Below are 22,445 nucleotides of genomic sequence, written 5' to 3'. Positions count from 1 at the left end.
CACATGCATTCAATTAAAGGAAGAAAATTACAAAGGTTCCACAGTAGAGCAGGAACTTCAAGGTTCTACGTGCAACCGTTACTTCCCGACAAGCCACCAAAAAGGTGGGCAGCTCGAGTGAAGAAAGACATTTTAGAAGGCCAATACTTCCACACGAAATGAGGCGCACCAATAATTCAGTAACACTCAACAGCAATGGTTGCTTTCTTCTTCGGCTGTTTTCGTAGTAATATGTTGACCAAAGTGGACAGGTGTTTGACACATAAAAGTGGCGTCAGTCATATGGAGCCCCATCCTGATATATTTCTAATGACTTTAATATTAACAAAGCCAGCAAGAATCAATCGGCGACAAATAATGCGACAAAACTTGGCTCCGACTTGGCGTGCCTTTAGAGTTGCCTTATTATCCTGAAACTTTAATATATTTGCCCAAATATCATGCGAGTGGACATTTGCAATTGGAGAGCGTAGCGGATCAATTTACACGTTTAACAGCTTGTCCACAATGGGTAGAAAATGATGTGGATAACGCAAGCAACTCAAGGCGGATAATAAAGTAAAATATTTTTTTTTTTTTTTGCAATCGGCACAGAAAATCTATCGTGGGGTTTGCGCGCTTTAGTGGAGCGTGAACAGAAATCGTATCGAGATATCCTGTTACTGCCACGCATAACAGAAAGTTTTGAAAATTTAACAGAAAAAGTTTTGCATTCTATCGAAGCATTAACAAATAATTATCAATTTAGTTATTTCCTTAAAGTTGACAATGATACCCACGTAAAGTTGGATTTATTGTTGGATGAATAGATTTCGTATGATCGTAAATTGACCCGAAAAAGCAACGAATATAAAGGGCAAACATTACCCGCTCTCTATTGGGGTTACTTTAATGGCAAAGCTAATGTTCAAACAAAAGGAAAATGGCACAAAGCGGCGGATATTTGATATCGAGACATATTTGTGAGCATATTGCTGGAAATGCGCAATCGCTTGCCGTTTATGAAGATGTTTCATTGGGTTTATGGATTGCGCCACTACCTTATGTTTATCGTAAACATGATCCACGCTTCGGTGCTTCATATAGACCGCGCAAATGACGTTATCATTTAATAAAGCATAAGGTGGACGAAAATGATATGCAACAGTGGTACGATGGTAGTGTTTGTATAAAAGGAAGAGATTCTGATGAGAAGGAAACACCAGCGGAATATCTTTATGATTGGTCGAAACCCGCTAGTAAATGCTGTGATACAGGCGTACTTGCGCATTGGTAACGAAAAATAGCATAAATATAAAGTAATAATAAACATGTTTGCGCAGATCTACTTTCTGAAGTAAAAATATATAAATTTATCTTAATGCATTTATATTGCATATTGGTACGAAACTCACAAAACTCAAAATATCTACGAAAATTATTTAATCCTGCTACATGGAGCGATGTGGCCAAGTGGAATTTCATCGATTTAAAAGGTGGTCCTACAAGGGTGTTGCAGTTATGACCTGGAAGCAATTTATTAGCATATAATTGTCACCTCCTAGCTTCAGACTGCAGTAAAATGTTAAGTATATTTTGATCAAGTCCTTTGAGCAGAGATAGCAAGCGGGGATAGCTACATTTAGAAAATAAACTTGGAGTATGATCGAATGACATGTACTACTTATATGACCTACATATAAAGCGAACACCGTAGTAAACATTACAAACAATCGCGCCATAACTCTTAAATCCGAACAAAAATTTAACTTTGTCTCATTAGAGCCCGAAATAATGGTTTAAAGTCATATGTTAGCCTTTAAGGAAAACCCATTTTTCATCCTTAGTGAATACAAAAACTTATAACAAAATTAAAATAAATAAATTATATTGATATTTACAATCCAAAAAACAAATTGTGGCCAGTTACGAATGTATACCTATATATAGGTGAGTGTTATTCAAGATAGCTTTATAACAATTTTTGGGTTGCGAGGGGAGGACCTTTGCAAACTTATCCTTTGAACGTTGATTCACCTGTATAGTAATGGAAAGATCTTCCAATAAAATTTTCGAAGGACTCGGGAAGTTGCTTCCAAATTGTTATACTGTATATAACAGTGTATTTATTTATAACTTGACCAATTGGCAAGTTTATTCCATTTTAGTGTCTACTATTCTTGCAAATGACTGGCGTACGCAATTTCGACGTCGCATGAGATTGACTGATAATGAACGACGTGGCGATTCCTTGTTGAGATTGAAGCAGTAAAACATTACGGCGCTGAGTCATACGAATTTGGAGAATAGCGTAAAGCGATTATCAAGCGTCAGGTAACTTATAAAAGAAAATTCTTTAAATAAATTTCGTAACAACTTGATTGAAATTAATTGAGTCCAATTCTGGTTGGGCGACCGACACCGATATTCGACATGATTCAATTACTAGGTTTGTTCTCAAATGCTGATGGACCTTTGACAAGGAAAAGGTACCAGTAGTCGTATATTAGTAGTGACAATAAATTTGTAAACGCCAACAGGGCTCGGGGGAAATACGCAATTCTCTGCTAAATCCTGCTATGGGAATTTTTTTTCTTTTGATAGGGTGATTTCGAACTAGCGGCCGACATGGGGTGATACTCTAATCAGCCGCAGACAATAAAGACTATGGCTTATTGGCTTAAGTCGTTATATTCCGGCCTCGACCTTGACAGAAAAGTTAAGCTTTTGTGCGGTCCTGTTACACAGGGCGTATGTACCTTTTTATTCTGATATCTCGGAAAGCTCTTTCCCGTTTATGTATTCATCGTAGTTTTGAAGATAAAACGCTAATGTAGAACATTCGGAACACGTTCGTCTGATACCACCTCACGAGGTCCGAATGTGCTCAATGAGTGCATTTCGTTATGGCATATCCATTGTTTACTAATGACATTTTTACGCGAATCGATTTAATAGTCGAGTATTGACGTGGAGCGGTGTATGTTAAATTAGTTTAGGTTTCGTATGTGCATAGGTGTCCGTACTGTTGGTGAGATTAATTATGTTCATCCACACTAATAAATTATGGCATAGTTAAGAAATTCATCAAAAATCAAAGAACGGTTCTAAGCAATCATGCAGTTCAGTACTTGTCAGGTATTCGTTAACTGAACGCTTTGTATTTCTACTACTAACTTCTGTTGGCCGAGGGCGTATATGTTCTGTGGCAGATAGTAGATCTGCGGTAGGGTTCGGTTGGCCTCGTTCGAGGTGAACGAGAGCGGAGTTAAGCAGTTTGTTGGCCTCGTTCGGGGTGAACGAGAGCTGAGTTAAGCGGGTTGTTGGCCTCGTTCGGGGTGAACGAGAGCTGGGTTAAGCGGTTTGTTGGCCTCGTTCGGGGTGAACGAGAGCTGGGTTAAGCGGGTTGTTGAACGAGTGGAAGTTACAGATCTTCCACACCCTCACTGGAGGGTGGTAGTAGGACCAATTTCGTGATTGGTCTGGTGGTTTGTCACCTTGCCGTATCCAGTTCGACGACTCGAACTCGGTTATCGGGGCCATAATGAAGGTTGGCTATCCGACCTAGTCTCCATTCGTTAGGGGGCAGATTATCCTCCTTAATGACGACTAGGTCTCCCTGTTTAAGGTTTGATTGTGGATGCTTCCACTTAACGCGCTTCTGCAATTCGGTGAGATACTCCGTTTTCCACCGTTTGCAGAAGGTTTGATGCAGCGCCTTAAGTTTTTCCCATCGATTGACGAGAGATGCGCGATTCTCGCTGACGTCGATCTCGGGTGGCGCTAGTAGGTGGCCTCCCACGAGGAAATGGCCTGGAGTAAGTGGCTCCAAATTAGACGGCTCGTTGGAGGAGGGGCTTAACGGTCGAGAATTGAGACAGGACTCGATTCGACAAAGTAGTGTGCTGAACTCTTCAAGGGTAAATTTGTGATCCAACGCGATCTTCTTGAAGTGGTTCTTGAAGTTTTAACCCCTGCCTCCCATAGCCCGCCCATGTGAGGAGCTCCTGGTGGTATGAAATGCCATGTCAGGTTTTGGTGACTGTACTTAGATAGAGTTTGGTTGCGAGCGTCCGCCAGGAAAGCTTTGAGTTCTGAGCGGAGAGCTCTGGAGGCTCCAACAAAATTGGTTCCGTTGTCGGAGTAGATGTTCTTTGGACATCCTCGCCGCGCAACAAATCTGTCGAAAGCTGCCAGGAATGCGGCAGTGCTGAGGTCACTAGTGGCTTCCAAGTGAATAGCCTTGGTTGCAAAGCAAACAAAGAGGCAGACGTAACCCTTTGACATGCGGCATCCTCTTCCACTATAAGATTTGATGTCAAATGATCCGGCAAAATCTACCCCCGCATTGGTGAAAGCCCGGGAAAAGGTGGTTCGTTCTGAGGGTAGATCTCCCATAAGTTGGGTTTGGGTCCGTTTGCGGAATATTGTGCACGTTTTGCAATTGTGGATTATGGATCGGATCATGTTTTTGACCCGAGGTATCCAATACTGCGTGCGTAGGAGCCGCAGCATTAGTTGGTTTACACCATGTATGGAAATGGTGTGGACAAACTGGACTAGGAGACGGGTGAGTCGGCAGGCGTAAGGGAGGATTATCGGGTGACGCTCGTCGACGGGAACGTCTCTGGATGCGTTGAGACGACCCCCCACCCGAAGGACATTATCTTCGTCGATAAAGGGGTCTAGAGAGAGAATCTCGCTTTTTGTCGCGATGGGTTTCCTAGTTCTCAGAGAGCTTATTTCTTCGGCATAGTGGTTCGTTTGGGATATCCTGATGAGGCGGCTAGTCGTAGCCTTGATTTCGTCAGGCGAAATCTGGTGCGACTCTGCTTTAAAGGACGTTTTAGTTTTTGGATGGGTTCTATTGGCGAATCTTATAACGTAGGAGATTACCCGCAACGCCCTTGATAGATCGGAAAACCGATCAAGAATATCCTCGCTATGGTTTATGTTCGTTGCTACATGCACTTGTACTCGTTTTTCTTCGATGTCTGTGTGGTACTCCTGTTCGCCTTGAGATGGCCATCTCGCTTTGCCTTCTTGCAGCCAAGAGGGTCCCTGCCACCACAAACAGTTGTCGATTAGGTCCGTGGCTGGAAGTCCTCTGCTGGCTAAGTCCGCTGGATTTGATGCGGACTCGACATGATGCCATGCTTTCGTTCCTACCTTCTCCACGATTTTTGTCACCCTGTGAGCTACAAATGTTGACCAGGAACACGGGGGTTTTCGAATCCATGCTAGGACGATGGTCGAGTCTGTCCAGAGGTGCATGTTGAATGTGCCTAAGTTCAGGTTCTCCATCACAGCTTCCAAAGTTTCGGCCAGCAAGACGGCACCGCATAACTCCAATCGTGGTAATGAAATTGTTTTTACTGGTGCCACCCTCGTTTTTGCCATGAGTAGACTAACGTATGTCCTGTCGTTGATCTTAGCTCGCACGTAAACCGTAGCCGAGTAGGCTTTTTCGGACGCGTCACAGAAGCCGTGAATCTCTATATCGTTGGTTGGGGTGAAGTGCACCCACCGAGGTATACGAATCCGGTTAATGGGGGTAATCCTGCATAAAGTTTTGCCACCGATCTAGAGTGATTGTGGATACCGGTTCATCCCAGTCCGTCCCTTCCAGCCAAATGTTCTGCATTAATATCTTAGCTACGATGATAACTGGAGCAAGCCAGCCTAAAGGGTCGAAGAGTTTGGCGATGGCAGATAGGATCGCCCTTTTTGTTAAGATGTCCTGGTTTTCGATTGGTTTCGCTGTGAAATAGAAATAGTCGGAATGCGCGTTCCAACGGATGCCTAGGGTTTTTACCATGCTCGCGTCCTCGAATTCCAGAAAGTCTTCCGTAAGCCTGTGAGGTTTGGGTATGCCCTGTAGTATCCTACTGCAGTTAGATGTCCACTTTCGCAGAGGGAATCCTGCTGACTTTAATGCAGCTGTGATTTCATCGCGGGCCGCGATTGCTGCCTCGATGCTATGTCCCCCTGCAAGGACGTCATCGACGTACATACTGTTTCGCAAGATGTGCGCTGCGGTTGGCAGAGACGCCTCGACGTCATCAGCAAGTTGATGTAGGGTTCTGATCGCTAGATAGGGGGCACAGTTTACCCCAAAGGTTACCGTGTTGAGCTCAAACACGCTGACAGGGTCCTCTGCTTTGAGTCGAAAAACTATTCTTTGGTATTGGGTTTGATTTTCCTTTACCCAAATTTGCCTGTACATCTTCTCAATGTCGCTATTGAAGACGTACTTGTAGAATCTCCATCGGAGGAGCAGTATTGTTAAGTCGGATTGAAGTACTGGGCCGGTGTGTAGAACATCGTTCAGGCTTATGCCATTGGATGTCGGGCACGACGCGTTGAATACGACCCTTACTTTAGTCGTTGTGCTTTCTTCTTTGATCACCGCATGATGCGGTAAGAAATAGCAATCAGTTGATTGTGGTGGTACTACGGTGTGCACCTTAGTCATGTGCCCTAACGTGACATATTCTGTCAGTACCCTATTGTATTCCATCTGTAGGGCCGGGGTCTTGGCTAGGCGCGTCTCGTTCCGATAGAATTGAGAGCAGACGCTCTTGAGAGATGGGCGCAAACAGACGGTTTTTGGGAAGCTTTGTTTGAATGGAAGGGCGACAGTATATCTTCCATCTGAATTCCTTCCCGTTGTGTTTTTATATAGTGCCTCGCAATAGGCATTATCTTCGGTCAGGGCCTTTTTTGTAGGTACGTTTTCAAGTTCCCAGAAAGCGGCTAACTCTTTGTCTAGGCTAATTTCATTGAAAAAGGATACCCGCGTATTGGTTGGGTGAGGTGCATCTGCACGACCGGTTAAAATCCAACCGAAGACGGTTTCTTGGGCGAAAAGCGTATTTAGGACGTTCTTCCGTATACCGTTTAGTATGATCTGGGGATAAATATCGCCTCCAAGTATGAGGTCGACTGGTTCATTAATGAAGAACCTCTTATCCGCCAGAATCAGATCAGGGAATGCTTGCCGAGTCGTTGCGCTCACTTGGCAAGTCGGAAGGTCCCCTGTTAATTGAGGCAGGACTAGGGCCACTGTATGGATGCTTACTAAGGGGTCTGTAAGCGAACCTAAGTTAACTGAGCATGATTCCTTTACCTGTGCAGAGTGTGTATTAGTTATTCCTGACACCTGCACATGCAAACGTTTGGACGGAAGGTTTATTCGCTTCTTTAGTCTTTCAGTTATGAAAGAGCATTCGGACCCAGAGTCTATCAGCGCTCTGGCGGAAAATTTCACCCCATTGTAGATTATATGAACCCGCGTTGTTCCTAATAACACCCCTTTAGTGGTGTTAGCATGACACGAAGAGACGTTATTAGTATTATCTTGTCTTTTTTCAGACTCCATCCTTGCCCTAGCCTGCTGTGAGGTTGAAAGTGAATTGTCGGTGGCGTTTTGAGTCCACCTTTGAGGAGTTGTCTTTGGTTGTGCTGTCGGAAGATGGAGCAAGGTGTTGCGCCTTGCGTGGCACGTGCTGCAATTGAATTGGCTAGTGCATCGTGTCACGGTGTGTCCACCCGACAGACAATTCAGACAATAACTATTGTTTTTGATAAATTAGATTTTTCCTGACGTGGACAACCTACGGAATTTTTGGCAATTTCGTAATTTGTGCTCCGTACTGTTGCCCATCTTACATGCCGACTTTGGTACGCTTGCTTGGTAAACCCCAAGTTTCGTAGAATTTTCCCTAGAACTCGAATTCTGACTTTTGGGTGTTTTTGTTGTTTCATTACCCCTAAGATCGGAAACCGTCTCTAATGTCTGGAAGCGATTGGACAGGAATTTGTCCATATCCTCCCATTTCGGAATATCTGTTTTCCGTTCTACGGTCTGTTCCCAAAGAGCCAGTGTAGATTCAGGGAGTTTTGTGGAGCATAAGTAAGTTATAATTGCATCCCAATTTGTGATGTCAATATTATGACATTGTAGCGCAGAAATGCAATTGTTGATCTCACGTTGCAATTTTTTAATTGATGTTCCACACTCCTGCTCGACTGCCGTCAGATTAAATAAAAGTTTTAATTGTGTGTTGACGAGGATACGTTTATTTTCGTACCTGTCGCTTAGATTCTTCCAGGCGGTTGCAAAACCCTCGTTTGTTAATGAGCACCTTCCCACTATTTCTTTTGCCTCCCCTTGCGTTTTTTGTTTTAAATAATATAATTTCTCGACATCTTTCAGATCAGTATTGTGGATGTATATCGCCGTGAACATATCTCTAAAGGCTGGCCAGGAAAGGTAGTCGCCTTTAAATACATCGGTGTCACAAGGCGGCAGCCGCATTTTATGTCCACGGCGCGAAGAGTCTTCATCCTTTGCTTCATCCTTGGCCGGCTGTGGGGTGATGGATTCGGCTTCAGCCGCCACAGCAGACATGCATTGCAGGTAGCATGCAAAGCAACTTTTATTTTCTGTCTTTGGACAGTTCAGAATTGCTGAGAAGACTTTCATATGTGGACTTGGTCTTCTTCCATAGTGCCCTTAGCTCCTCTTGCAGTAGTGCAAGGGTGTGCTTGTTCCGGGATTCGGCCGGGGTGGAGTTGAAATCTTGTTCAAACTCGGCTATGGAATCAGCCAATCTAATATAAGTCTCCATTGATTTTATTAATTTGAATATCTTGATTCTTTAAAGGGTTCGAGCTTGGAGGCGAAATACTTAGTGGCGTTGGTGTGTATCTAACCGCAGCAAAAATTACAAGTGTTTTGTTTTTTTTTTGTACGTAGCCCAGCTATCAATCCTGCTGTGATTGTGCTGTGTGAGTAAAGTCTAAAAAATACACGGATTTTAACTCTGATCGGATTGTATGTGTTAACACAGAAAGCAATCTTATGTGAATTTAGTGATAAGAAAAAATTTGAATCAGATTTTTGTTGTTATATCGGCCTACTGATTTTAAGATCGCGGGTTCGAATCGAGCTCAAGGCCTAACAATAATTTTTTATCATTATTATTGTTATGATAAATTTTTTCTTAATTGAAAAAATTTTTAAATTAGAATAGAAGAAAGAAAAAATTTAGACAACTGCCAAAGCTCGTTGTATAGATCCATTTCGGGAACTGCTAAATTCCTTCATCGGCAACGTTTAGGCGCCGCTGCTATAACCATTCAGCCATCACAGCGGTTTTTTGTTTGTCTTCATTAATCCTACTTCTATTCTGGGGAAAAAGTGTCAATAAAATATGACACTATGGCGGCATTGCCATCAAACAAGTCCAATTTTCACATCCATTCTGCAACAGATGTCGCAGTGTTGTGAATATCAATTGGCACGAACCAGAATAGAAGTAGGATTAATGAAGATAAACAAAAAACCGCTGTGATGGCTGAATGGTTATAGCAGCGGCGCCTAAACGTTGCCGATGAAGGAATTTAGCAGTTCCCGAAATGGATCTATACAACGAGCTTTGGCAGTTGTCTAAATTTTTTCTTTCTTCTATTCTAATTTAAAAATTTTTTCAATTAAGAAAAAATTTATCATAACAATAATAATGATAAAAAATTATTGTTAGGCCTTGAGCTCGATTCGAACCCGCGATCTTAAAATCAGTAGGCCGATATAACAACAAAAATTGTTAATACATCCCAGAGCACGGGGAAAAAGTGTCAATAAAATATGACACTATGGCGGCATTGCCATCAAACAAGTCCAATTTTCACATCCATTCTGCAACAGATGTCGCAGTGTTGTGAATATCAATTGGCACGAACCAGAATAGAAGTAGGATTAATGAAGACAAACAAAAAAACCGCTGTGATGGCTGAATGGTTATAGCAGCGGCGCCTAAACGTTGCCGATGAAGGAATTTAGCAGTTCCCGAAATGGATCTATACAACGAGCTTTGGCAGTTGTCTAAATTTTTTCTTTCTTTTATTCTAATTTAAAAATTTTTTCAATTAAGAAAAAATTTATCATAACAATAATAATGATAAAAAATTATTGTTAGGCCTTGAGCTCGATTCGAACCCGCGATTTGAATCAGATGTAAATCTTGACGTGGTGTAATGTGTGGCCAGTGATATGAACCACTTATAGAGATCCTCACGAGGATTATGTAAGCCACAGATAGAAATCCTGACGAGGATTTAATGTGTATACAGTGTTATAGATAGAAATCCTGACGAGGATTTAATGTGTATATAGTGATATGCAGCACAGATAGAAATCCTGAAAGGTTCAAGTGTGTACAAAATGATATCAAACACAGATAGAAATCCTGACGAGGATTTAATGTGTCTACAGTGATGTGCAATGCAGAGAAGAGAATTCGTCTGCAAATATTTAATGTGTCTAAAGGGTGTGTTGGACACAGATAGAAATATTTTCTGAAAACTTAGTGTGTCTAAAAAAAGTTTAAAAAACGCAGATGTAATCCCGATGTGGATATGATGTGTAATCCTCGAGATTGGAAACACAAATAGAAATCCTTATGTGGATTTAATGTGTTTAAAGGGTGAAATTTGACCCACAGATAGAAATCCCGACGAGGATTTAATGTGTATACAAGTGAAAGTGAAACACAGATAGAAATCCTGACGAGGATTTAATGTGTATACAAAAGGTGTTATGTGAACGTTGATGAGTATCGCCGAGTAGCCAACCAGGGTATCTTTCCCAATATAAATAAGACAATAAATTTGTTCATCCAACTTAATGTGGAAAATTACACTTTCAATTATTTATTATGAAAACGCTGAAAACCTACAGCTATATAATACAAAAACGATCAGTATAAAATTGTGTTTGTGACCAATTGTGATGAGCCACTAGCCACTCAACGTAGTGATACTTTTTGGCTTTTGGTAATATTTCAGCTCGCAAAACTGATTACTAAAGTGACTTCTGTGATAGACAAGCTAAGGCTATCAACCAAGTGAAAATATGGTTCCTGACTAGGGAGTTTTGTCAACGACTGTGACGACGAGGGGTACGATACAGTGCAGTGATGAATGTGACAAAAAACTAAAAAAAAAATCACTGCCTGTCTGCCTTGAGCGGTGTCGAGTAACCCTTACCACTGGTGGGGGGAATTACCCGATCGTCAAAAGGCGTTGTGTGCTTAAAAAACACGAAATTGAGCAATTTCACTTGCTTTGGCTTGCATCAATCACAGAGTGCACTTTTTTACGTGAATCACGTACATAAAAAAAAGTTTGTGAAACCAAGCAACCACGTACGTACCTTAAGTTTTTATGTGTTGATGTGAAGTGATGATAATGTGTTTTCGATGTGATGCGAATGGACTGTATGAGTGATAGCAATATAACGATGATGTGATAAATGGACTGTATGCGATAATAATGGACTGTGGCTGTTGAATGTGATGTTATGATGATGATATGATGTGTATGACTGTAAGATGTGATGCTAATGTATGTTTTGATGATGTGATTTCGATGCGATGAATCGACTGTATGTGTGTGTGTGTGATAGCGAGTCGCCAAAAATGTTGTGGTTTTCTCGTCGGCTTTTGATGATTTTATTATAATAGCCTCCTTTAAAGATGTATCAAACTTCCAAATTTGCCGGTTTCTTTGGTTTTACGGGTGTTTTCTTTCACAGTCTTAATTTCCTCGGCGCGTAAGGACCAAATGTTGCGGGGGGAATGTGGCGCCCAGGTCATGGGGCGCGATCGCACGCAAATAAAAAAGAGATAAAAGAAAGAGTTAGAAACGAGTAGTCACAAATTTATTCACTTTATAAACAATGGGATTGAAGTGTTATCTGTATGAGATAGGATAATTAATTCACAAACCACTTCGAACTTCCAAATTACAAAATGATGAGTTGTAAATATTAATAATATGATAACCGCAAATTGTTGGCTAAATTACAGTTCAAAATCGAAATATTGGTGGCTGATTGCCAGACAATTGCCAAGTGCAAATTCTAATGTTAAAATCGCAATTATTAAAAAGAATCACAATAGCAAAGTGCGATTATAGCGTAAATTATATGCACAAACTATGAAAAGATACGTAATGTGATAACTCACCTGTGAGATAGCTGCTGGCTCGTTGACGTTCCAAAATAGAAAAGGATCAAAACCGCGAACAAGTCTGCGGCACCTGCCGATAGCTAACTTTCGTTGAGTTTTTCCCCTTCAAGGTTAGCTTTCGGCTGGTGTTAGCCGTTACCGGTAATAATAATAAATAAATAACTAATGTGCGTGTTAGGGTGGTCCGAAATATTTAGGCTGGTGGCCTAAACAAATGTTGTTCGCTTGCATTATGTTTTTCGAAACACAATATTTTTATCTTGAGACAACCAAAGTGTACTTTTTCAAGAATGACTTCAAGAATTAACAATTCTACAATTCACCCGCGATGACTTAAGGCCCATAACCTGTTGATGTGTTATATACAAACCGATATTCGCAGCGTGTGAAAATAGTATCAACTTAGTTCAATTGTAATTAAACCGGAAGTAAAGGATATATTTATTATTTGACATATAGAAGTAAGACAGAGTTGTATTGTGTTGTAGAGGGTCATTCCTTATAAATACGAATTCATAACAATTATTACTTAAATTCTTAGCTAAACTGTCTAAGCTAGAAGGCATGAATCGAAATGAATCTAAAAACCTAAGTTCAATGGTATCTTTATTATTAACATATATTCTCTTTGTTTAAGCGACTTAAACTATGAACATTTTTCGTTCGTTTGTTTAAGTAGCCATTGAGTGTGCTTGTAATTCTCAACTGGTTAGTGAAATATTCTAAAGACATAGTTTGAGTTTTTTAATTAAACCCGAGGTTCTTCGGATGGTATGCTAATATATCAGAGCCCAGTGCTCGCCTCCATATCACACTTTGAAGGGGTTCTTCAAATAGAAGATGAGGTGGCTCATTAGAGCGAAACCTCAGAGTGCCCAACGCTCGCCCCAAGTTAAATAAATAGAGGTTTTTCTTGTAGAAAATGGGGTGCCAATATCTCAGAGCCGTCCCGTGCTCGCCTCCATATCACATTTTAAAGGGTTCTTCAAATAGAGGATGAGGTGGCTCAGTAGAGCGAAACCTCAGAGCCCCCAGTGCTCGCCCCCAAATTAAATAAATAAAAGGTGTACTGATGCTATGCATCCTCCCATGACTTAAACACACCAATAACACTAAAACTACCCAACTTAATAAACTGAATCCCTTAAGATAAACACAAATAAATAAATAAAGGTGTACTGATGCTATGCATCCTCCCATGACTTAAATACACCAATAACACTAAAACTACCCAACTCAATAAATGGAATACATTAAATCAAAAACCCCATAAACTCAATACAGTCCATTAATAATAATAATTTATAAATTTAAAAAAAAGGGAATGCTTGGTGGGAGTTGAACCCGCAACCCCGGGCGTTTGGTCGGGTACGTCAGCCACTGTGCCACGACTCATACGCTTACAAGCACATAAAATTACTCATCTATAACTCTTATTAAACTGCTCGCCCTCAATTGCCCAAAGCTTAGACATGGTCCTTCGAGCCGGATCACTGGCTCGTATGGAAGTTTCATTAGACGACTAAGCCGTCTAAGGGGGGAGTATGTTTAAGCGACTTAAACTATGAACATTTTTCGTTCGTTTGTTTCAGTAGCCATTGAGTGTGCTTGTAATTCTCAACTGGTTAGTGAAATATTCTAAAGACATAGTTCGAGTTTTTTAATTAAACCCGAGGTTCTTCGGATGGTGTGCTAATATATCAGAGCCCAGTGCTCGCCTCCATATCACACTTTGAAGGGGTTCTTCAAATAGAAGATGAGGTGGCTCATTAGAGCGAAACCTCAGAGTGCCCAACGCTCGCCCCAAATTAAATAAATAGAGGTTTTTCTTGTAGAAAATGGGGTGCCAATACCTCAGAGCCGTCCCGTGCTCGCCTCCATATCACATTTTAAAGGGTTCTTCAAATAGAGGATGAGGTGGCTCAGTAGAGCGAAGCCTCAGAGCCTCCAGTGCTCGCCCCCAAATTAAATAAATAAAAGGTGTACTGATGCTATGCATCCTCCCATGACTTAAACACACCAATAACACTAAAACTACCCAACTTAATAAACTGAATCCCTTAAGATAAACACAAATAAATAAATAAAGGTGTACTGATGCTATGCATCCTCCCATGACTTAAATACACCAATAACACTAAAACTACCCAACTCAATAAATGGAATATATTAAATCAAAAACCCCATAAACTCAATACAGTCCATTAATAATAATAATTTATAAATTTAAAAAAAAGGGAATGCTTGGTGGGAGTTGAACCCGCAACCCCGGGCGTTTGGTCGGGTACGTCAGCCACTGTGCCACGACTCATACGCTTACAAGCACATAAAATTACTCATCTATAACTCTTATTAAACTGCTCGCCCTCAATTGCCCAAAGCTTAGACACTCTTTAATATTGAAATATACAACTCTTTGTTTAAGGGAATAATATTTATATCCCCCTCTACAGATGACAACTCTTTAATAAATAAATGACACTCATATTTAGATAAATTATGAAAAAATATTGGAATAAAATTTGATATCTGATATTCTAAATTACATTTATTATGTACTGGACCTCTATATTCACCAGTTAAATGGCAATGGTCTGCTACCCTATCATTCAATAAAAGTTCCATTCCACAAATATGACAAACTATATCCTTGTTTTGACGTCTAAGTTGATTGGCAATTAATGGATGCATTCTAACTATTTTACTCAAATATAGGTGGTAAATATCTAAAACATCATCGAAAATACTTTTAAAAAAATGTTTTGGAACATTCAGCGATTCAGTTGGGTATTATATGAGCACTTAATAAAATAACAATAGGCATAAGGAATATGTTCTCGTACACATTGAGTCCTACTAGAATTTTGAATATCTATTGGTTTTAGAATACACTCGAAATCTGCATATATAGTAATTGGTACATCTAATTGTTTTTTGAAATTTTTAAATTTTAGCATTCTTTTCTCAATGCTTTTTATGGGTTAGTAATTTTTTTTCTTTATCAAAATGTATTAGACATGCACTGCAAAAATAAAATTTATTCTTATGTCTTGTAACTTGATCCCTCATTAATCTACTTAAATTTTTTATACAAACATAATTGCTTTCATTGAAAACATCACTGTGTAAAGAAATAAGATTAATGTGATGTGATTTTTCTTCTTTTGTTAAATAATAGGGTCCTACTACCAAATTGTCTTCTATACCAAACACATTTACACTAATATCTGGATTATTTGATTAAAATATTTCAATATCTTTTATTTGTAATGGGAAACTTAAATTTTCAAAATTGACTACTTTATTATTAATTAAAGTTATAATGGAATCTTGGATATTTCTAATGTGATATGAAGAAAACCTTTGTTCATGGGTTGAGGGTTGGTAAAGAGATGAAATTATGGCCCACTTAAAGTAATATATATCGTTGTTAACAATATTAATACAAACTTTTTTATCTGCTATTACTTTTGGTAGTGGTATATATAATAAGCCTCTAATTGGTTGGTATATATTTATGTTTACTTCTAGATGGATAATTTCACTTAGACTCCAACCACTATCTCGCTCTTGAATTTTTTTTATTTTTTCAATCAATTTACTAAAATTTTCCTTAATTATTTCACCAACATTATTGTTCTCCATAAATGCTTCAGTCATTAATGTTTGGTGTGACATTATAGCAAATTCTTCAATATTTTCTTTTATTTGAATATATTTACAAAATAAATCAAAGTTAAATTTGATGCTTTCATGCTTTTCTATAGATTTTTGTAAAAGTGCAGATAATTCGTTAAAATGTTTTTCAAAAAAAATGTTCAACAATTAAATCATTGGGTTGATCGTTTTCCAAAACGTATGTCCCAATACGATTATTAAACATAGCGTTAATTCATTTAACATTACTATTTACATTATGCATACAATTCTTTTTATGCATATTTGTTCTCAAGTGTGCTGCCCATACATTTTGTTTCACTTGAATTTTACATTGCTCGCAAAAAATGGGGGCTTTTTATAACTAGATGTTTCATTGTAATATGTCTATCTAAACTCCTCTTCCGAGTATACATCTTTTCACAAGAACTACACGGATACATTTTTATTTTTTTATTAATTGGGTTTTTCGAGCTTTTTTCCTTTGAAATTGCTTTTAAATCCTTAAGAGCTTGATTCATAATGTGGAATATGCCTACAATAAGCAACGGTGTTAAAGAAGTAACGATGTATAAGTATTAAAGTTTATTACTGTTTACTAGAAGTGATCCTAGTTAAACACGGCTGAAAATCCGTATAAAATGTTTATCCGTGAAATATAGATGAGTGCTGACCGGCTTTAAACAATTTACTAAATTTTTTTTACTGAAAAGATGTCCAATTTATATGCATTGAGACAAGTAGCCCTTACCTAAATGTATGTATATGGATGGGTGTGTCTGTGTCGGTATGTATTTTGCGGTTTGTTGATATATATATATGTATGTTTATATGCTGTCATGTTTAAGGAGCTCAAATGGTTGTAATCAATGTGAGAACAGTTTTATTGAAATACAAGACAAAAAACTCAAAACTTTGTGATAAAGAAATCATAAGTTCAATATTAGGGGGACTCATGATAGCATATAAACTTATAAGGTGTAAAATTATATCCATTTACACACGCGGTTATATGAACGCACCTAGTAATACTCTTGATAAACTTGATTGTTTTTCAGCTGTATTATTTCCAAAAAAATTTTTTTGATTGTTATACACATTAAAAAATACCAAGATTAAGTGAAAAATCAAAACTAAAACGCCTTTACTTGCTGATGTTGGATATTTTTGATGAAAATGCCGTCTGTAATGTCTGCAAGGTTGCATTCCTTTGAGTTTACCGCGTTTACACAATGAAATGTGCGCGTAAATTTATACAAATTGTGTAAATGATTTTTCATACAAAATTTGACAGCTCGTGCGTAAACTAGATAAATTTATACGTTTACACACTTTATAAGGCATTTATACGGTTACATGAGTCCCCCTATTAAGATAACCTTTAGTTAATTATGAAATTCTCACATGTATATATATGGACCAGCATGTACACGCAAACTTACAATCAAATAAGAAAGACAAATAAAATGTTTAAACTGCCCCTGATCGGGTTTCTATATTTTATACATACGGAAAATTCTGATAACGAATTTAATTAAACGAAAACCAGCATGAAGTTTTATATACATATATACATATAAATATGTTTCAATGTTGTACGGTTAAGGTTTCTTATCAGTGGTTTCATAAAATTCTCATGTACAAACATATATGGCAGCATGTACACACAAACTTACAATCTATAAAATGCCTAACAAAATGTTCAATATAGGAAAATCATAAGTTCAATATTAAGATGCCCTTTAGTTAATTATGAAATTCTCACATGCTCTCTAGAAATCTAAGGGACTAAAACGGCTCGGGCGAAGTTTGAGGCTTATGACAAATAATAGGGGACATTTAAAAATTTGCGGCCTTAAAAATGTAGAGCCCCCTTTTAAAATGTGAGCTCGATCCTCTCCTGAATGGCTAAGCTCTGCTAAAGGCAAAAAGCTCTAAGCTTTTTCTGATACATCAGCCAGAACACAAACCGTAAGACCAGCCAGAACACAAACCGGAAAAACGTATGCGCCTAAAAGTAGGCAACGAAATTGTTTTGCTGTATATATATGTGTGTCTGTGTTTATATACTTTTCCTTTCACATTTTTCCTTTCACCATTTGGTCTAGAATTGTAGGGTTCTTATATTCAATTTGTTTATTGTTTATACTAAGTTATATTTATTCTACTTTAATATTTATTACTTAAAAATTTTGTTATTGTAAATGTAAAAAAAATATTGAATTTTCAGTTTTGATTTTGCTGTTTTTTCAAAAATTTTCTGGTTTGAAAATGATTCTATTTTTGTGGTGTTAGAAATCATACGTTAGTTTTGGTAATAAAATAATTTAAAATAAAACCAACTTCTATCTTACTTAACTGGATAACTACAATTGGCGATCTCTGCCAACATATACGAGATTGACGAGCAGTAAGACCACCAGAATTGCAGTAGGACCACCAAAATTGCACATAATCAAGCTAAATGAAGAGGTCACTAATGGACAACATAGAAGTCGCGTAAATAAACTAAATGGCAAAATAAGAATAAACTATCATCAGAATCGAATTTAAAAAAAAAAACAAGAGAAAGTGTGCAGTTCTGTTTGCAGTTTCAAATAAATTGTGTCTTACAACTTACGCCATCACCATCAACACACTTATTGCTAAGGGTTGGTTATATTAAAACAGACAGGACAACAACTACACCAATAGCGGAACTAAAGGCAACTATCTATCCCAGGGAGATCTGATCTATCTCAACAATCAACTTTGTTAACAATTCATTATCCTCGAAATTTAAATAATAACGTCAATACTAAAGTCTATGAATAAGTGTCTACCGTAAATACAACAACACTTATTTGAATGCTTCATACGAACTGTGACAATTTATAAAGAATTACCAGTGTATAGAAGGATAACCGAAAATGTTGGGTAATATACAAATACTGGTGACGAAAAAGTGAGTGATTAATATTAATAAATTTGATTACACGTGGAGAATTCATTCATTATAAACCAAATGTATTGGTATATATATTGATGGTTTTATAACTTATTTATATCTATATATGTCATAAAGACATTTTATTTTATTGCATATACAGTGATGTGAAAATCAACATAACATGCGTTCTTTTTCGTTTTATATTTCCATGGACGTCACACATAAATAGTGTATTTTGTTCATTAGCATTAGTTTGGTGATTTGATAATCCAATAGAAGGCAGGGTTGTTCTATTCGTATTTAAATAATCAGTGGTGGACATTTAAATATGGTTTAAATTCAGTCGTCTGAAAATTAAGTGAATTTTCGGAGATAATTGTCAATCTATATATAATTAGATCATTTGAAAATGTGCCTTAGATACTTTGTCTTGCGTAAATAGGAAAGTTCAATTTGCATATCATTGAAATTTTTGATACAATTTTATTTATTTATTTTTGTTTTGTTCTTTCTTTTAACCCAGTTAATTTGTAGGGCTAAACATTTAAATTGTAAACTCCCTCTTTGACTAATTCAATATACATATACATATATAAAATGTTTCGTTCACCACAACAGAATACACAAGCACCTACACTTTCTAATAATTCAAATGATTCATTAATAAATATACCAAATAACACTTCTCAACAAAGTAATACAAATCCCTATGATAATTACAATCAAAACGAAATTTCAGCAACATCAGTCAAACTTCCACAATTTTGGACTAGTTGTCCAGAAGCGTGGTTTATACATGCTGAAACACAATTTAGCACTAAAAATATAACGCAAGAAAACACAAAATATGAACATATTATTACCGCACTTCCACAGGAAGTAATTTTAACGGTGTTAGATTTTATTCAAAATCCCCCCCCCAAGTTAATAAGTTTTCTGAGCTTAAGAAAATTTTAATAGAAAGGCATTCATTAAGTGAAAGTTCAAAGCTAGATAAAATGTTTAGTGATTCTGAGATGGGAGATCGTAAACCCTCAGAATTTTATAGATCATTGATTTTACTTGCCGGTTCAAATTTCAGTGAAAATATTCTTAAAAAGATTTGGATAAGAAAACTTCCCAAAAATTTAAGTGCGATTTTAGCTAGTTCCAATTCAACTAATATAAATGAATTGACAAAACTCGCTGATAATATTTGGGAAGTCATAAATAAAAATGAAGTATATTCGGTTAACGCGGTTTCGAATTCAGTAGCGCAAAATTCTGTGGTTGAAAATTTGGTAAAAACTACTTCTTTGATGTTTGAAAATTTTCAAAAACTTTCTTTAGAATTATCTGAAATAAAAACTCAAGTTTATCAAAATCAATCTAGATCACGGTCGAATTCCAGAAATTATTTTAGAAATTCATTTAGACGTCGTTCCAATTCGCGTAATAATCCAAATTGGCTGTGTAGATTTCACTACAAGTTTGGAAGTAATGCCCGAAATTGTGAACAACCGTGTTCTTATAATAAAAATAAAGATTCAACAAACTAAATTCAACCGTTGTTGCAGCGACGAACAACGGTAATTTGGAATTTTCAACTCGTCGCTTGTTCATTTTTGATAAAGATAATAAACTACATTTTTTGATCGATAGTGGAGCAGAAATTTCAGTGTTACCATTGTGTAAATTTCCACATACGAAACGTACAGATATAATTCTTACAGCAGCTAATGGTTCAACAATTTCCACATATGGGAAAAGGCTTTTAAACGTAAATTTAGGTTTAAGACGTGAATTTCCCTTTACATTTTTGATAGCGGATATAGCTAAGCCAATAATTGGAGCAGACTTTCTTTGTAAATATGGTCTCCTTATTGATATGAAACATAAGCGATTAGTGGATCCCTTAACAAATCTTTCGGTCAATACCATTTCTTCTTTTTGTGACATTCCTTTACCAAAGTTATTTGCGGTTGATAATAAATTTACGAAATTATTAAGAGAGTTTCCGTCACTTTTTGCAGAACCAGATTATACGAAACCTGTTAAACATACAACAGTACATCGACTTGTAACAGAAGGTAGTCTTCCATTTTCTAAGCCCAGACGCTTAGATCCGATAAAATACAAAGTCGCTAAAACGGAATTTGATTTTTTAGTTAAAACAGGCATTTGTCGACCTTCAAATTCTTCAGTAGCATCTCCACTTCACTTAGTACCTAAAAAAGAGTTGAATGACTGGCGTCCTTGCGGTGATTTTAGGAGATTAAATATTGTAACTGTGCCGGATCGTTATCCTTTACCACACATACAAGATTTTAATATGAATCTTCGTAATAAAAATATATTTTCGAAATTAGACTTAGTTAGAGCATATCACCAAATTCCTATGGCTGAAGAAGACATTTATAAAACTGCGATTACAACTCCTTTCGGTATGTTTGAATTCATGCGAATGCCCTTCGGACTTAGAAATTCTGCACAAACTTTCCAAAGATTGATTAACGAAACAGTCAGTGACTTAGATTTTGTATATTCTTATATCGACGACTTACTTATTGCAAGTAAAGACGAAGAACAACATTTAAAACATCTGCGTATACTTTTTCAACGCCTTTCAGAGTACGGTTTAAACATTAAACCAAGTAAATGTACTTTTGGCGTATCAAATATAGACTTTTTAGGACATAATATTTCTGGTACAGGTATTCGACCTTCTGACGAAAAAGTAGCAGCTATTCGCAATTTCGAACGTCCGAAATCAGTTAAGCAAGCCCAAAAATTTATAGGCATGGTAAACTATTACCATAGATATATTCCAAAATTAGCGGAATTTACGAACAAAATTTATGATCTAATTAACAGAGCAAGTAAGAAACGTGATAAAACTTTAATATGGGACGATATATCGAGTGAAGCTTTTGAATGCATTAAGGATAAATTTGCATCTACGATATTGTTAAATCATTTTAACAAAGATGCCAAATTATCTTTAACAGTAGATGCATCTAATACGGCTATTGGTGGTGTTATACAACAAACGTATAATAACAAAATTGAACCTCTTGCATTCTTTTCTAAAAAACTTTCTCCAACCGAAATTAAGTACAGCGCATTTGATAGGGAATTATTGGCAATTTATTTAAATATAAAACATTTTCGATATCTTTTGGAAGGACGACAATTTACAGTTTTTACGGACCACAAACCTTTAACTACAGCTTTAAATTCAAAAACAGAACGGAGTCCCAGACAAACGAGACATTTGGAGTTTATAGCACAATTTACTGATGACATACAATACATTAAAGGAGAATCCAATGTTGTAGCAGATACGCTATCCAGAGCTTTCGAGGTTAATGCAATACACAATACAGAGCTGAATTTCAAAATTTTACAAAACGAACAACAAAATGACAGTGATTTAAACGAACTAATATCTAAAACACAATTTTTAAATTTGAAGTTAATTAATATACCTATATTAAATTTCAATATTTGGTGTGAAGTTTCTGGAGATACACCTAGACCATTTGTACCGAGTAAATTACGGAAGACGGTATTTGACATGCTGCATGGAATTGCACATCCTGGTACAAGAGCTACACGACGGCTCATAGTTAAAAAATATTATTGGCCTAATATGAATAAGGATATTAATATTTGGTCAAAAGAGTGTCTTAATTGTCAGAAGTCTAAAGTTTATCGTCATACAAAATCCCCTGTTGTCAAAATTCAAATTCCCAAAAATAGATTTTAGCACATCCATTTAGATATAGTTGGACCATTACCTATTTCAAAAGGACATCGCTATATTTTAACGATTATTGAAAGATTTACTCGTTGGCCTGAGGCAT

The 22,445-nt window shown here is 37.2% G+C and overlaps 1 protein-coding gene and 1 pseudogene across 9 annotated transcripts in view; one reads left to right on the top strand and one right to left on the bottom strand.

Annotated features, from left to right (window-relative positions):
* The window catches only part of dpr19 (defective proboscis extension response 19), a 1,424,328-nt gene that overhangs the window by 198,451 nt on the left and 1,203,432 nt on the right, over positions 1–22,445 (bottom strand). The window lies entirely within an intron of this gene.
* On the top strand, positions 159–1,762 carry LOC137240253 (beta-1,3-galactosyltransferase 6-like; annotated as a pseudogene).

Source organism: Eurosta solidaginis, chromosome 2, assembly GCF_040869045.1.
Source record: "Eurosta solidaginis isolate ZX-2024a chromosome 2, ASM4086904v1, whole genome shotgun sequence".
Lineage (NCBI taxonomy): Eukaryota > Metazoa > Arthropoda > Insecta > Diptera > Tephritidae > Eurosta > Eurosta solidaginis.
Note: the sequence above shows the minus strand (reverse complement) of the source record. Positions and strands in the feature narration are given on the sequence as shown.